Source organism: Apodemus sylvaticus, chromosome 11 (assembly GCF_947179515.1).
Source record: "Apodemus sylvaticus chromosome 11, mApoSyl1.1, whole genome shotgun sequence".
NCBI classification, from domain to species: Eukaryota; Metazoa; Chordata; class Mammalia; order Rodentia; family Muridae; genus Apodemus; species Apodemus sylvaticus.
In genome coordinates, this window is record NC_067482.1 from 3,729,744 (window position 1) to 3,744,098 (window position 14,355).

The following is a 14,355-nucleotide window of genomic DNA, read 5'->3' on the forward strand; positions in this document are numbered from 1 at the left end:
GGGTTTACTTCAGCTCACAGGCCAGTCTACTATTGAGGGCACTTAGGGCAGCACGTGAAGGCAGGGACTGAGGCAGGGACTGAGGCAGGGACTATGGAGAAATGCTGCTGGCCGGCTTGCTCAGCTAGCTTTTCTACATAGCCCAGACTTCCTTGTGTGGGGACGGCACTGCCCGTAGTGGACTGGGCTCTCCTACTTCAGTGAGCAATGGAAAATGCCCCCAGAGACATGCTCACAGGCCTACCAGATGGCGGCACGTCATCCGCAGAGGTTCTCTCTTTCCAGATGCCTCAAGTTGGCAACCAACACTAGCCATCCCTGACTGTTAACACGCACTGTAGGCTTCTGATCTCCAAAGTGATAACAGGATAAATTTGCATGATTTTACACGGTTAAGTTTGTGGTCAGTTGTTACATGGCAACTGAAATTAACAGCAGCAGCAAATCTGGCTGTCCACAGGCAGCAGTTAGACAGGACCTCAAGGCAAACCCCAGTAGATAATCTGATGGCATCCTGTAGCTCACATCTGTCTGAAGCAGGGCTCTCTGGGAGCAGTCGGCACTGCCACCAGACAGACAGACAGACAGACAGACCGGAGGGGAGGCAAATCTAGGGTGAACAGATGAAGCCTGATGTCCACAGCAGAGAAGCAGATGGAGACGAGGAGGAGTAAACTCAGCATGGACACTGCTGGCACTGAAGATTTAAGAATGTCTTCAGTGGCGTCTCTAAGTCACCAGGGAGACAGCAGAGGACTTCAAACAAGAGAGCCTGAAAAAAGGACTCATAGGTTGTTGTAACAATTCAGGGAGACAATTATAGGGATTTATTTTTTAAGTTAAGAAGTGTAGTAACTGCCACACATGTACAAGGCCCTGAGTTCAGAGCCATGCAGGTATGTGAAAGCCCGCTAGCAGCGTCTGTAACAGCAGTTTGGGGCAGATGCAGAGGCAGCTAGCTGGCTCGCCAGTCTAGCAACGGGGAGCCCTAGGTCTGGTGAGGCCTTTCTCAAACTATGATGCGAAGAATGATGGAGGACGGTGCTGAGGCTGGCCTCTGTCTCCACCCTGTGCTTGCGCACCTGTGCACATAGCTTCAGATGTATATACTGCACACTTACATAAATGCATAATACGTAATTTTAAATTAGGAAGTTAAATACTGCTGCCCATACATTCTACTTACTTGAGACTTAAGAATAGTTTTATTAACATGAGGGCACTGAACAAGAAAATACATTATGCATAGAAAATGTATTAAATTGCCTACTTGATAGTATTCATTGTAGTGGGCTGGGGACAGTAAATGTCACCCGTGAGGAGGACGTTTCCAACCATTATGTCATTACAAGAAGACCCGTAGCTTGGGGCTTTTACAGTTCAGCAGCCTTATTCTCACTGTCTCCAGGCTGCCTTGAGTCCACTACCCTGGACAGTCCAGTGGAGGGGACAGTTGGTATGGCTTCAGCAGAGCACTGTGGCCAGATGAGCAGCCACGGCTTGAACCCGGGGAGGTACACAGATGGGATGCCTGGGGTCGGAGTTGCCCAGGCTCACCACGCTGCCGACCGCTTTGACAATACCTGTCTTTAAGCTCCACTTTCCTCAGCAGTGAAGAGGGTGACATTGCGCCTGACCAGCTCCTCTGGATTCTGGTAGGGCCTAAAAGTAATGCATTACAAAATAGTCACCGTGTCCCTGAGGGAGCGTGCTTTGTCTCTCTTGGTATTAATTGGTGCAGTTGTTGGACTCCGTGGAACTCCCCGCTTCCGCCCGGGTGAAGGCTCTCGCTACAGGCTGTCGTTTGTGAGTTCTCCAGACTACATTAATTCCCCCGTGTGTTTGTGCTTGGCCCACAGCATCGTCCACACACGAAGGAACTTGGCTACTGTTCTGTCTCCCTCTCTAGTACTCCACGAGGATCAAACTGACCATTGTGGCTGCCTCCTCACGCTTCTGTCCCCACCGTGGGACCTGTGGTGGATTCTTTTAAAAAGACATGTAAAAGGAGTACACGAAGCAATGGCGCAGCTGTCAGTTCATTACTGGAGACACTTTACTCGTCTATTAACAGTCTTTGGTGGTAATGACTGTGAAGCATGGTCGTATAGATTTGCCGTGTAATCATTGCCTCTCTCGGGGCCTGGAGAGGTGGCTGGGCAGCTATGAGAGTGGCCGTCACTCTTCCGCGGGACCCAAGTTCAGTTCCCAGCACCTGCAGTAGGCATCCCACAGTCCTGCGACTCCAGCCCTGGTGGATCTGATGGCTCTGATCTCCCTGGGCACGCATACACAAATTATAAGTAATTTTAATTTTCTTAAAAAAAATAAACCACCTTTATCAACATTTACTGTCTTACTTAAAATGGCTTTCCACTGACTTTCAGTTTGGGATCTGTAATTTTGGCGTCTTGATTGCTAAGAATTATATCTTTATGATGGGAAGTCTCTGTCTGTCTTCTCCAAGCATATGTTATACACACAGCAGTGTAGGGCGAGTGAGCTCTGAGAGTGGGGATGTGGGGAGGCTCGTGTGGCGGGCCTCGAATTCACTACGTAGACTGAGGCAGATTTGAACTTCAGAGCCTTCTGCCTCTGCTAGCAGAGACTGCAGATGTGCACCACCATGTCAGATGGAGCAGGGGATTGAACCCTGGGCTCCGTGCATGCCAGACAAGCACTCCACCCACTGAGCTGCATCCCCAGCCCTACGACAGCACTTTAAATCAGGCTATTCCATGCTTGGAAGTATATGCAGCTGTTTTTATTGCATAGAGCATTCCCTTAAGGGATGGTAAATCTGGACACTGCCAGTCCTGACTCCTAGCAGTTTGCATGTGTGTGTGTGTGTGTGTGTGTGTGTGTGTGTGTGCGTGCGTGCTCTGGATGAGTGTCTCCTGTTCTGAAAAACTGTCCTGTCTTTAATCCTCCTGATAGCACAGCAGGGAAAGCTCAGCACACTGGTAACTGAGCGGCTTAAAGCAGACACAAATCTTAGGCCACACATCGTGCACGTGACCCAGGAAAACAGCACCCATTGGTCCACACACCGTGCATGTGACCCAGGAAAACAGCGCCCATTGGTCCGAGCTCCACATTTATGAACGTGATGACTTAGGTCTGGAGGTATTTTCATTATAAATTCATGCAAATTTAATCTACCTCGTAGAAATCAACATTAGGAGTCTGAAATGAACTAATACATTCAGATATGCTTGTTGGCAAGAACTCTTTATGTCATGCAAAATAGCTCTCCAAAGCTTTTTTATCTCAGGCCGGGCTTTCTTTCCTCGTTAGCTGGAGTTATAGTATTTAAATCCTCCATAGGCTGCTGCTGATTATGAGGTAGCTGCTTCCACTTCTAACCTGCATTTTTAAGTTCTGTTTTGCTATGCAGACACATTTGTGCAGCTAAAGAAAATAAGGTTTAGGAATTCTTCTTTGCGGTTAAATATAGATAAGATATTTAGGCAGAAGTTAAGTGAATTTCATTAAATCAGAAAAGCATTTAGGCATGCCACAGCATTTGCTGAGGAGGAGGACAGCAAGTTATGTTCCACTGTGGAGTTCAGCTTGTCGTCAACTGAAAGAACGTGTCATCAGTATCTGCCTTTAGAGAATGATGTTGAAGCTTCTTGTAATTTTCTTCCTCTGAGATTCTGTATGCATCCGTTATTAATAGAATATTTAGACTTTCTTAAGTTTTGGAAAGTATAAAGAAAGGAGATTGTGTTATTACTAGATTCTCGCCTGTCCAATTTTATAGTCTTCTCCATGAGTAATAACTAAGCTAAGCTGAATATTGTATTGAGATGATTAAATTTAGTAGGTGTCTTCCCGAGGTCTTATGTGGAGGCTGAGACTGTTTCTCAGATGTTAAAGTTCTTCTGAGATCATAAGCAATTCAAATGTGACTTCCCTGGCATTGGTCTGTTGTTCCTAACAATAAGCGGTATGTTCAAGTATTTCTCAGAGTGCCAGCTGCCGTTCCCTGGTTATTTTAAATGCTTCCTGTAAAGGAAATTGCATGGCCACATACATGTAAATCATGCTGCGTCAGGTTTTCCGCTGACCTAATTCTAGTCCTAGTTTGTCAAGTTCTACCTTCTGAGTTACAAGTCTTTGCTCAAAGGTTTAGGTGCATAGAGACCCAAGATCATACCAAACTCTCCATAAGTTGACCATCTCGACTGCAATGATGTCATCTTCATCCCGGGTGGTATCTTAACCTGTGAAATCCACTTCATTTGATAGTATCTTAGTTAGGGTTTCCATTGCTGTGAACAGACACCATGACCAGGGCAACTCTTGGGTCTGGCTTACAGGTTCAGAGGTTCAGTCCATTTTCATCACGGCGGGAACACAGCAGCATCCAGGCAGGCATGGTTCAGGAGGAGCTGAGAGTTCTACATCCTCATCTGAAGGCTGCTGGCAGAATACTGAGTTCCAGGGAGCCAAGACAAGGGTCTTAAAGCCCACATCCACAGTGACACACCTACTCCAATAGGGCCACACCTCCTAATAGTGACACTCCCTGGTCTAAGCATATACAAACTACCACAGATAGTAGAAGCATGTTACCCTTTAATATAGTTATGTTTCTTTCTTTGTCCTTGTAATATGTTTGTATACATGTATGTGTATGAACATTTTGTAGACAACACACAATTGACACTGGCTCTTTTCTTTTAGTTCAACATGATGATCTCTGTAGATTAAGAGATATGTTTGTATCATGTGTATTTAATATGGTGGCTGACATTGCTAGATTGTAAACTATCCTTTTGCTATTTGTCTTTTACATGTTCATCTGTAGGTTTAGATATCTCTCTAAACCAACTTCATGTAAGGTTTTTGAACACTTCAGCCTCCCTTCTAGCCCACATACCAGAGGTAGGGGAAGAAGTAGGTTTACAGGAAAAGAGGGTTGTGGCCTGTTTAAAAGCCGTTCTTTGGGGCAGTTCCACTCTGTTGTCAGGATGCCAGCAGACCTGTCAGTGAGCTTCAGTGTTCAGTCTTCCGTTCTGAGCTGCCCTGGTTCCATCTGGCTTCCAGATCAAGCCTGATAGCTCAATCTCCCAGTAACCTCTGCCTTGATGACAGTCACCCATTTCTCTAGCTTAGAGGTGCATGGAAATCACATTCATCTGTGTGACCACTGAGTCATTTTGGAGTTTGTATTAGTTACTTCTGTTGCTGTGATAAAATGCCACGACCAAAAGCAACTTAGAGAAGAAACACACTGCGTTAGCTTCTGGTTCCACAAGGAGAGTCCACAACAGTGAGGAAGGCATGGCCATAGGCAGGCATGGTGGCAACACAGGAAACTTGTGTGGTTCACAGGAGGCAGAAAGAGGAAAGGGGGAGTGGGGCCCAAGCTTCAAACCCTCAGAGCCCAGCCTTCCAACAATGCTCTGCCTCCAAAAGGTCCTGTACTCTTTACAACTCGATGCCTCTGTACCCTCTACAAAGTGTCACCAGCTGGGGACCAATATAACAACGGAAGCCTCAGGGGATGGTTCCTGCCCAGACCATATGCATCTTACTTGTGTGCCTGGCAGTTGTGGGGTGTATGCCAGACTTTGTACACATTACTTGTTGGGTGCCGCCATTTCATCTCTTTAGAATCTTGAGCTTTCTATCAAATGTGGCTGCTGGGGAACAGTACAGGCTATTAATCTTATCATATCTTGCTTCTGAGCTTTAGTAGGTGGGACAAACTAAAGTTGACACCCTTTCCCCTCTACTGTAGCAATGCCTTTCTGATTACTCTCTCCTGAAATTTCCCTTTTGGACTGTTAATCAGTCTTAAGACTATGCCTGCCCCTGTGTGAGCTGTAGATACTTTCATGATAAGCCTTTTCTGGTGACTCTCAGCTTTCTGATGCACATGCGTCACCATCACTCAGCAAACAGTGAAAAGAGACTCTGTACTGACCTCCCCAGCACTTTCCAGGCAGCCATCTTCCATCTTGTAGTCTGTAAGACACAGCTGTCTGGCATCTTGGCTCCAAGCCATGCTATTCGAACTCAGATTCTGCCCTGGACTGTGTCTTCCTCTGCATTGTAGCCGGGACCAATCATGGAGCTGAATTCATCCATCACTCCTTGTCACTGTGGTCAATCTCCTGCATCCATCAAGGCCAGGGTCTTGATGACTTGTTTATTTGCATTTCTTTTTGCTTATTTCTTTTGTTTTGTTTTCTCTTGTTTTGTTTGCTTCTCGGTTTGGTTTAGTTTACTTGTTTCAGACGGGAAGCTGGATATTGAGGAATATCTTTCCATCCTGTATAAGTCTCTTTATACACCAGACACATGGTCACACACTGGGCACAGACTATCAATTAGGTTATAAAACATGTTTTCAACCTATAGATTTTGTAGGAAAGCCATCAAAGATGAATAACGCATAGCTTTTCCCGTTTTCCTGTAAGCATCGGAGCCCTCCCTGGTTCAATGCAGACTTACTCGATTGTGACATATCTGAGTAAATTGTAGCTCTGAAATATGGACAAAGCAGACTTTTCTGAGCTAGGTAATGCTCTACCCATGTACCCCTGGCTTTCCGGTAATGCTATGCCCATGTACTTTCGGATTTCCTAGGTCCTATTTTCTACCTGGAACAGATATCTGTGGGTAAGAAGAGGGAACGTTCTGTTCTGTGCTAAGACACAAAAGAAATTTGTTCCACCCACCAGAACAGCCGGTTATGAGAAATGTAAGGATCTGGGCTCTGCCAGCCGCCCGCTAAAAAGTCAAGAAGAAGCCTAGTTAAGAAGCAATCTACAACTGGGGGAAGCTGTGTTTCCAGACCATTTAGCAACATGTAACTTGGGATAAAGTTGTTTGTTGTTTGTTTGTTTTTTAAACTTCCTTTTCATTTAAATAAATGCATCCAGAGGTGGATCCAAAGAACCGCACATTTTCTTTCTTTCTTCCCTCGGTCTCTGTCCTTGGTACATTCCTGAGTAAGCATGTGCGCGGATCCCCCAAGCACAGAGATCATTTTTTCCTGACCAGCAGAACCAGTCATTATTTATTGTATGTTGTTTTCACCCCTTCGTATGCTCCTGGTGGGAACAGCACGCGGCTGCTGGCTAGAAAATAGCCCAGGGAGCTTCTTCCGTTGGTCTCTTTCCTCATTATACTAGTAAAAAATTTAACTGTGGTGTTTTTTAGCCCTGCATGCGTGCATGCTCAAGAGTGTGTGTGTGTGTGTGTGTGTGTGTGTGCGTGTGCGCGCGCGCGCGCGCGCGCACATGCACACAGGTTGGAAGCACACTGTGGGGGCTAATAGTGAGTAATTTCGCTGTAGATTTCTGACACATTCACTCTCTCTCCCTCCCGAGTGGCTGGGGAAGGACGGTGTGCTCCGCATTATGAGCCTCGCTCCTGGGTTGACGTGTCATCTCACTGTTTCTGCGGTTGTTTTCGGTCTGGATGTGCTATTGTTTCATGCATCATCAGGGGGCTGCCCCAGATACCTCGGTGCGCAGGAGACTCCACACTTACTTGCCATGTGATAGCAAAAGCTTCTGTTTATTTCTGTGGCTGCTCTTCCTGCGAGTCTCTGTGGGAGCCCCCGATCCTTGTAGTTGATGGGGAAGCTGAAAGCCACACCACCTCACCAAGAGGCTTTTAAGAACTTTTGCTTATGGGTGTTTTTAAGTAAGTAAGCAACTGAAAACTACAGGCTGCACTAGGAAGCGCCTGCCTTCCTTTGTCTAAGTTCCCTTATTACTTTATGACTGTCGTGGGCCACGGTTCTATCATTTTAGGAGCTTTTAGCTAGTGGCATTGTTAGTCCCAAGCAGTTTAATTCAAGAAAGGTGGCTAAGTCTCTCCATAGGACCGAAGTGAGGGGGGGGGGGGGGGCTGGATCTCCGACCATCCTGAGCAACTCTGTTTCCTGTAGCTCGGTGCTCTCAATTTACACACAACACTCCTGACTGTGAGTTTGATCAGGACAGGACAGCCTTTGATCTGGGGCAAAGTGAAGCCTCTTCTTTTGTCTGATCCACCTGCTTTCAGAGTTGAGGAGTTTAGATGTGATAGAAAACACTGAGACAAAGCATTTAATGTCTAAAAATGCTAAGTGTTCTATTAGTTTTATTCACAAAGAAAATACTCATCCAGAGTTGGAGGAGAAAATAAACTACCATGGGACAAAGACAGAAAATTCTACTTCAAAGGTCTGTTTTGTGCTTTTCATGTTGGAGACACCCTTCCCTGTGACTTCTGCTGGATTAACAGACACATACAGGGCACACGCTTATTTCTTTTTTAATTTGTAGATTTTCCTTTCTGAGATATGGTGCTGTTAGGTAACCCTCACACTCTGGTTTTTGGAAGAGTTATCGTGACAGTGACCAGAGCATCGGAATGTAAGATTAATCCAACTTTGATAGAAAAAAAAAAAAGCATCACATTTTCCAATGAGCCTTGCAGTATCTATTTAACTATCTGAATATTTCGCCTTATTATGTTTTCACGTTGTTTAAATACGACTCTGTAATTAGGTCTAAGTGCATAAGACAGTTGCTAGAAGAGATGCTATAGTTACAGCGCATTTGTATCTCATTAATGAGCCTTCAGATTAGCATCACCAAGTCATTCCAGGGAGGCGTCACCATGGATGGCAAAGCCTTATTTTCAGCTCCTGGGCGAAGTCTGTGCAACCCTTAAGTGAAAGCAGTGTCTTCCTCCGGAGACATGTGTGAACACTGGTCCTGTCGTAGGCTGGCCCCGTGACTGCATGTGAAAAGTTAACCTTAGTCTGGCCTGTTCCAGGGCATGTGGTGGCACATCTCAAGGACCGGGGGACACAGGACTGAGCAAGAGACATTTGCAGAGCGCATCTCCCATATCCCAGCCATGCGGGGGGGTGGGAGGGGTCCTGTCACCCTGTGCTGCGTGACGCTGCTCCAGACCATTTGCAAGAGATAATCTAACTGTCAAGTTATGGGTGTCATGGGGCACTGCACATGTTGAGACAAACCAGGGTGTGAGGAAACTTTGGACTGGAGTTGGCTCTGAAGGCTCTACAGGAAGAAACCCTAGTCACTAGGCACCCAGGAAACAGCATGATGTAATTCATAAAGAGCTCAGTCCGGACCACAGGGGAATAATATGTGTTTATACATTTCCTGGAAATAAGCCTCCATTCAGTGAGCATTTTACTGAGGTCTCCTTGGAGGCTCACACTGTGCTAGACTTCCTAGATGGAATGAGCTAAGGAAGGCCCTGGGCATTCATTACGGTCCTCAGTGCTGTGATCAGACACCCCAGCAAAGCAACTACAGGACAGACCTACTGGGGTGTGGACAGAGAGTCTGGTCCTTCATGCCAGTCAGGAAGCCAGGTGAGGTCGGCCGTGCTGCTCAGCCCACTTCCCTGCCCCAGCAGAACATGCTACCCACACTGCGGGTGGGTCAGTGAGCTACCCACACTGTGGGTGGGTCAGTGAGCTACCCACACTGAGGGCAGATCTTCCCACTCCAATTATAATCTAGAAACTCTCTCATAGAGGTTTGTTTACATGGTGGTTAAAATTTTAGCAAACTTAAAACCAAGATTAGCCATCGCACACTGCTCTCACAGAGCCCTGCTTCTCCAGGGGACAGAGGCCTTTGAGAGGGTGACATCAAAGAGGATGAACCCTGTCCAGTCCCAAGTCCCGTCTTCCTGATTGCCATGTCATCCCCACCCTGTCATTCTCGCCGTTGGAGGCACCACCAGCACCGCTGTAGTAGCTTGGACAGTTCTGGGACTGACACGCAGGCTCAAATCCTGTGACTCACAAGCGCTGAATCCAAGGCTCATCAAGTGGGATCCCCCTCCTTGCTCCCCAAGCCACAGGCACAGGTTAAAGTTTACCCAAGTGAACCAGGAACCAAGAAAGCAATGTAGGAATATTGTGTGAGGTAATTGTTGTCACGGTTTGCTTGCTTGCTTGTATTGTTTTCTTTTTTAATTTTATTAGATATTTGCTTTATTTACATATCAAATGGTCTCCCCTTCCCTCCTTACCCCTCCGAAAACCCCCTATCCCATCTCCCCTCCCCCTGTTTATCAAACCCCACCCCCACTTTCCTAACCTGGCATTCCCCTACACTGGGGCATCGAGCCTTCACGGGACCAATGGCCTCTCCTCTCACTGATGTCTGAGAAAGCCATCCTCTGCTACACATGTGGTTGGAGCCATGGGTCCCTTACTGTGTGCCCTTTGGTTGGTGGTTTAGCCCCTGGGAGCTCTGGGGATACTGGTTGGTACATTTTATTGTTCCTCCTGCAGAACTGCAAACCTCTTCAGCTCCTTGGGTTCTTTCTCTAGCTGCTCCATTGGGGACCCTATGCTCAATCTATTGGTGGCTGCGAGCCATGGGTATTTTGATCCACCTTCCAATAAGGATCAAAGTATCCATACTTTGGTCTTCCTTCTTCTTGAGTTTCATGTGGTCTGTGAGTTGTATCTTGGGTATTTCGAGCTTTTGGGCTAATATCCACTTATCAGCGAGTGTATACCATGTATGTTCTTTTGTGATTGGGTTACCTCACTCAGAATGATATTTTTCTAGCTCCATCCATTTGCCTAAGAATTTCATGAATTCATTGGGGTTTTTTTGTTGTTGTTGTTTGGGTTTTGTTTTTTGTTTGTTTGGGTTTTTCTCCCCCTTTAGTTTTTCGAGACAGGGTTTCTCTGTGTAGCTCCAGCTGTCCTGAAACTCACTCTGTAGACCAGGCTGGCCTCAAACTCAGAAATCCACCTGCCTCTCCCTCCCAAGTGCTGGGATTAAATGCGTGCACCACCACCACCCAGCTGAATTCGTAGTTTTTTAATAGCTGAGTAGTACTCCATTGTGTAAATGTACCACATTTTCTGTAACCATTCCTCTGTTGAGGGACATCTGGGTTCTTTCCAGCTCCTGGCTATTATAAATAATAGCTTGCTTGTTTTTGAGACAAGGTTTTACGTGGACTGATCTGTAAATCACTGTGGAGGGGGCACTGACACTCTAATTTTTTTGCAGTCTTCCGCAGACACAGGAGTCAGTGTGAGATTCCAGACCTTTTTGTCCCTACTTATCAGCTGGGGGACTCTGAATACTAACCCCTTATATCCCCACCCTCACCCGGCCCAGTGCCTCAGCCTCGTCAGCTGCAGAGCACACTGTCTACCTCAATGGCTCTGCTCAGAGGTCACTGAAATCCCTAGGTAAAGCTCAGAGAAGTGTTTGTGACATTCCAATTCCTCATACATCAGAAACACACTAAGAATCCGCATCCCTTTACATTTCCGGGCTTTGGCACGTCACCATTTTTACATGATTACTTCCCTACAAGATGGAGCACTGAGGAAACAGGCCAGAGAACAGTGGAGAGTCAGCATTTCTATAATGGCAGAGCCTGAGGCCAGAGACATGATCTTAAAAACTAGTCAGGACTTGTCGGGGGAGGGGCTACCTCGGGGGAGGGGCTACTTCTGGAGGGAGGAGTCCGGGAGGGGGAGGAACTACCTCGTGGTTCCCAGGAGGGAGCAGAGGCCCTCCTTCTCCTTCCTCAGAAGGTCTTCTTCCTACTTCCAACCCACCTCTGGCTCATTCACCCTCTGCTTATTGGAACACACCAACCCTTGGAGGTTCAATACCAACAGATGACAGCCCCGTTCCCTGGCCTTCCCTCTCTCAGGCTAGGGCTTAAAAGCAGGTTTTCCACAGTGGGCTCCATGCTATTTACCCCCCCCCCCCTACCAATCTGCCAATGGAAAGATGAGCGCCTCCTTGGGGAGCTTCAGGGGCAGAAGGCTCACACACATACACATACACACACACACACACACACACACACACGCTCCCTTCTGGGCCCTGTCCCTGCTGTCCTGGCCTCTGTGAGTAGCTGGTACAGGGGATTGCTAACTGGGCATGATAGCCAGGGCAACAATGCCTACCTCGCAACCTAGATGTCAGATACTATTGCCGCCCATAGGGAAGGAGGCCAGGTACACAAAGCCCTGCCCTCCTCCATGTTGGGCCTCTCTCTGAATCATGGTGACAGTGCTCTGAGGGGAGAAAGGAGGCAGCCGGCCTCAGCAGCTCCCCCCACTTTCTGATGACCACTGGGATAATTCAAAGAGAAAGAGTAAAAGCGCACCCCAAGGTATGGAGAGGGAAGACTATTCATCCTGCACGAGGGCTGTGCTGTGCCGCTCTGCTCTGCAGGCGCTTCCCACAACAGTGCTCCTGCCGCCAGTGCCCGCCCGCTGCGCCCTGCTCACATGACCCGAAAGGACCGGCCCAGCTTAAGGGGCACTGCCCAGGAGCTCACGCAGGACTCTCTTCTTTTATCGTGTCACAGGATGCCACACTGAGGTTTGTCCCCACTGTATTTTGCAAGACGCTGATATTCCAATGATGTTATTAAAAAGTGGCACCTTTCCCTACACTGTGAGAAAAATCCTTCCGGTGGGGGCAAGGAGATGCGATACGTTTCCCCTGGGGAGCTCACTTCAGCCACAGCATTTGATATATGGTGACATCTACCCTACATGGTGATGCGTCTCGCCACACACGCGTGCGCACACACATTCTCACACACATCCCACCAACACACATTTCCTAGCTGAGACAGATGAGAAAGGTAAGGGACTTGTTCAAGGTCACACAGAAGGGCAAAGTCAGGTCATTAACTCGAGGGCAGGAAGCATTCGGCTGGTGCTTTCTGCCGCTTTGTCCTTCTTGACCCCAGCCAGCCACCACCTCACCTCCTTTTCAGCTGGATAAATGTGCAATGCGCGCTAGAAGGGCCGCTCCAGTGAGGTGCATCACTTACGAAACACAGCTTTTAGCTAACAGGAATGCTGCTAAACCTTACTCCCGATGGGTATTGTCGATCCAGACACAGAGCTTCTCTTTGCTTTGGGGAGCTAGCCCGGGCTCAGCTCACCACCACATCCAGATCCCTGTGCTCAGGAAAGCCTGGATGAGCAGGCCGAGGGTTTCCTTCTGCTTCCGGCTGAGCTCCTCTGACTGGCTGACCAGGACCGGAATCATTGTCCTGCCCCCAAGCCCCACCTTCCCCTGCCCAGGCTTCATCAGTAGAGCATAAATTGCAAGCCCTTACACAAGCAACAAAACAAAGGGATCATCCACTTCAAGAGTTCTGACATTATTAGAAATGACCTTCTGTTTAGAGAGATCCTGACGGAGAAGTCAGCGTTGGGTTCAAATCCCGGCTCCAGATGTGCTCTGTTGGGCAAGTTATTTCTGAGTCTATAAAGTGGGAAGGCAAAACCCACTTACCTGAGTTACTGGGTAGGCGAAATGAGATCCCAGTTAAATATTCCAGCAGAGCAGCTGTCGCTAGGGAGGCCACTCTTCCTCCACACGCCAGGCTCCACACCGCAGGCCCCACTCGTGGAGAGGGACCTTAATGGCTGGTAGTTCTTGGAGATCCGGTAGCTGAACCTATGCCTTCTGCAGGACGACAGCAACTCAGGAAATATTGAGGCTATAAATGACCAACTAGAATAAGAAAGTGAAAGTTAATTTATTTAGCATTAAGAAGGCATAAGAGGGGGCTGGAGCAATGGCTTAGCGGTTAGGAGCACTGACTGTTCTTCCAAAGGTCCTGAGTTCAATTCCCAGCAACCACATGGTGGCTCACAACCATCTGTAATGAGATCTGACGCCCTCTTCTGGTGTGTCTGAAACAGCTACAGTGTACTCATATATAATAAATAAATAATTTTTTTTTTAAAAAAGAAGGCATTAGAACATTTGGTACCAACCACAGACCTAGCTTTCCAATGAGGAGGATGGGAGTGAATTTGTTGGTTGTGTTCATTTTAGAACAATTAAGTGATAATTTGTGCATTTAGCTCTTAGGTTGGCTTACAACGATCCAAACCCAATAGCAAGTCTTGTCTCAAAACTAATTTGAATTATCACTCAGCCCAACTCAACACTATAGCCACCAATGTTGCTCTGGGAATTCACAAAGACAAGTATGTACTTGGGAAAACTCTCTAGCACTGAAACAAGTCAGAACTGCCTCGTCACTTAAGCCAAGTTTTAAAGGACTGTCAAATTAAGTGGTCTAATTGTCCAGGTCTCCAGCTAGCCCAGCACAGGTTAAGTGGGGAGAGGAAGAATGATCTCAAAGATTAAGGAAGATGCAAATCAGACCCAATCATGCCCTGGCTGAAATTGCATCGGGTCATACAGACAACAGTATATTGTTGTAAAGTCCTCATTTCTATATTGCTTTCCTGAAATTTCTGGAAAATGGTTCCTCCTGGGTTTGTTTCTACAGCATTTGATGATATATATGTGCTCCATGTTTCTAAAGTTATACACG